This window comes from Brassica oleracea, chromosome C8 (genome assembly GCF_000695525.1).
Source record: "Brassica oleracea var. oleracea cultivar TO1000 chromosome C8, BOL, whole genome shotgun sequence".
In the NCBI taxonomy this organism is placed as follows: domain Eukaryota; kingdom Viridiplantae; phylum Streptophyta; class Magnoliopsida; order Brassicales; family Brassicaceae; genus Brassica; species Brassica oleracea.
The window spans coordinates 15,458,829-15,463,022 of NC_027755.1; positions in this window are offsets into that span (position 1 = coordinate 15,458,829).

The window sequence follows — 4,194 nt, forward strand, 5'->3', positions numbered from 1 at the left end:
CTTGCCTCCTAACACTTAGGCAAGTATATAACTATTAGGTTAAAAACTAGGGGTAATCTTGTAGTTTGGTGAAGCTTTGGGTTTAAAGTCGGCTAGAACCAAGTCGCGCATCTCGCGTCTCGACATCGATCGATGGTACATGATGTACATCGATCGATTGCTTCTTCTTCGTATCGACCTCTAATGGTCAGCTCGGATGAAATCTTTTTTAAGCTCCTAAATGCTCCATAATCATCACTTTACTCCAAGATACTTCATCACTTTACTTCAAGATACTCCTGAACCTGAAAACATACCTAATAAGATAGAATATATAATATATAGATAGTAAAACACTTATATAGCATGGATGAAAATGGGTCAAATCCATGCTATATCAGAGATCTAGCAGATATGATACTCCGCCAGCCATATGACGGAGAATACGAACGAATCGGTTCCAGGGGTGAGACATTCCTATAATACCGACCTTTGAAAACTCGAGCAAAGAATGTGTTTGGCTTATCTATCAGACGCCATAATTGTTTACCCAACATCGTTGTGTTGAAATCAGTGATGTCTTTGAACCGCAAATCTTCTTCATCCTTATTTACACATACTTTGTCCCATTATTTCCAGTGCATGTCTCTTGTGTTTTCCCCTGGACTCCACCAAATTTGTGCTACCGCGGTTGTTCGTTTTTTTTGCGGATACTTTAGATAAACGATAGCAAGACATCACATCATTGTAGTCTAGTTCTCTCAATTCAACCATAATATTATATGTTCTTAATATATTAAAAAAATTTAATAGTTTTGCTATTTTTCAGTATGGTTGTTGTCTTTGATTTGTAAATATATTTTATAAATTTCTGTATAATTTAATATATGTTGTTTTGAGAATGAAATAAAAAATAAACTAATGTATTGATCATATTCAAAGAAACATAAATGGATATAACAATAATATTTTGAAATTCATGCATATATAAATTTTACAAAAGAGCTAGAATGTAACAATTAATTGATATATTATTATTATTTATTAATATGTTTTGAGTCATTTCATATATATATAATAAAATATTTCTATAAATAATAATAATAATAATAACAATAATAATATTTTTAATTAGATTTTATTTTTTGTTTAAGAATTTTGACCAATTCATTTATTCATTTTATAGATATATTGAATTAGATATATTCTCTGAAATTGAAGTACAACTACTTTTTATTCAAACTAAACCAAATCAGATTAGTTTTATTCATTGCATGATTTTATATATTTGATATTGAGCGGTAAAAATAATTAAAAAAACTAAAGTGATGATGAGTACAAATTGCACGAACGAACATAATCAATATAGTTTTGAATGTTTATGAACGAATATCAATATTAAAAAAAATATGAAAATATTTTTAAGTTATGATTAAATTATAATTTTGTTGTATAAAAATTAGATCGTTGTAAATAATCTTAAACATAAGAATTCAGGTTATTTTAGGTATTTTTATTATGGATATATTGGGATATTGGGTGATACAAATATATATATATATATATATATACATATATAATTGAACTAAAATATTAGGCAAACAAAGTTCTTAATAATAGCAGATATAATATTTATTATTCATTAAAAGTATATTTAATTATGCTATTTAAAAAGCAAAAAAATCATGTGAATTATTTTGGAGAAAGCATGTTATATACGTAAATAATAAGTTACCTTTTAGAAATTTTATAGATATTTTTTTATCTATGTTGTTTGATAAAAAATATAAATAAATTATAAATCAAAATTTAAAATTTAAGAAATTATTATTATGCAAAACATAAATAAAACGTCTCAGTAATATTACATTTTAATATATTTTTTGTTCATTAAAAATATTCTAGTTTATGTTATTTAAATGAATTTTATCATATGAGAAAATAGCTTGATATAAAATAGATTTATTAATTTAAAATATATATTATGTTATTTAAGTTAATTATTAATGGGGAATATTAATCTGTATTCTGTGAACTTTGTTTTTTTTTATAAATCATATTATGTATAATATATATTTTTCTTTTTAAATTTAATAATTGTTTCCTTTAATAAATGTTTATATATATTTTATTTGAAAATAATATAAAGAAATAAGGTTTAATAATGACGGTTAGATATAATATTTTGAAGTCATTATGAGTACCATTATAATTAACAGTCATAAAAATTAAATTGAAATGGACAAGTAGGAAAGTGATTTTCTCAAATAATGTTATAGAGATTTTGTAAAACTTAACCAAATATTTTTTTAGTATTTAGAATATTTTAAGTCATTCGGTTTGTTTGTTTTGAACAATTTGGATATTTGTTGATAAGCTAGATACAAAATTAATCAAAATCGAATCGGATCCGATATGAACTCTATGGTGTTGGTTGGTTCTTAACATAAATATTTATAATCTTAGTCGGCTTTCGATGTTCGTATATGAATACTAGAAAAGAAAACAGAATGACGAAATAATTAATCCATAATCGAAAACCATATGCCCAAACCTAGATATTCTGATTAGTGTCAGACCTAATTCAAGTGTTGTCCTGTCCTTCACCTAATTTTATAGACTTATAATGAGTTAAGATCTAAGAGAAGAAAAATTTTCATTGCTGGTAACTTTTGGACTTCTTTATTTCATTCTAGGACATTTACAGCTACTAGAGCACTTTTTTCTAATGAGCACTTGATTTTCAACATTTTCAGTTCAACTCTAACTATAATGTTGACTAACTAAAATTAAAAATGGCGGGCCTTTGTTCCTAGCCATTTATTTTTCTGATATTTCGACGGTCCAGATTTAACAAGCCAGATCTTGATCTTTGTTTTTTTCTTTCTTTTGATTTTTTTTTCTCTAATGAAAAACAATTGCTAAAATTCATTTCTCTCTCACAACATTGATTTTAGTTTCTTCATATCATAATTCACGATTATCCGTCACGCGTTCTTCTGATCTTGTCTTGCCACCATTCTTCTCGTTGTTAGATTCATAACAAAGAGAAAGAGATGAGATGAAAGGTTTATGTGAAAAGGGTTAGGCTGATTGGTCTGTTCAAGATCTCCAGGACTAATCTCGATGAAAGAGCGTTGTGTATGGTTGCGGGAATCTCAGATTCTGTTCTTCATCTTCCTTAAACTTAGGGCTTTTCGGAGACCCTGTGAAAAAGAAAAGGCCATGGGGGGAAATGACGACAGTAGTGTGAGGAATTGGGGGAAAGATGATCTTTCTGGAAAAAAATATTTTTCTTTCACGTTTTCTTTTTTCTTGTTTGTGTGTGGAAAGATGATGACTGTGATTCATCTTCTTCATTTTTATAGCTTTTTTTTTAGTTTGCCATCTCATTGCTTAAGCAAATTTTTTTATTTTAATGCTATATGGTTCCATCTATTACTTGTGGATTTCTATGTTACAACAAAGAGCTGAGATTTATGCTTGTGGCTTGATGTCCTCTGTTCTTAAAGCATTTATCTATATTCATACTATATACAAGATGTTTACTTTGATCCTAAAATGTTGTAAATGGATGTTATAAATTTGTAAATGTCTAATTGAAATTTACACCATGGTAAAGTGTACATGTGGATATTGGTAAACAAGTGTACATGTTGATATGTTCATCATTGAGCTATTTGTGTAAACACGTGTACATTTATCCATGTAGCCATCATGGATATCGTGTGAAAGTTACATGTTGTGTAATTGTTGTACATGGGGATATCGTGCGGAGGTGTACATGTGGATAGCAAAGTTAAGATGTACATGTGAATAGACTGGAATATGTATACATATCAATATGATTTTGATATATATGTTGAGCAAATACAAATGCGAACAACAAAAGTTATGTTTAAATATAAAATACTCACTTCCTCGCACTTCCTTTCCTATTAAACATTTGTTTTTGTATCACCATGATTGTGTAAGCACAAAGATTTTGCTGCATTTCAACTCTCATCGTCACTTCTTAAAAACATGACATGCTTTCATTAATCTTTTCATATCGTTTACATGTACTGATGTACACATGGATAACTTATAAGATGGACACATTTTTAAATGCATGCAAAGATTGGTTTTGAAATGTAGTAAGGTAGAACAACAAACTTTGAAAAAACAGAAGAGATGGGAAGTGGTGTTCATATGGACAATGGATTGGAGTGTTCA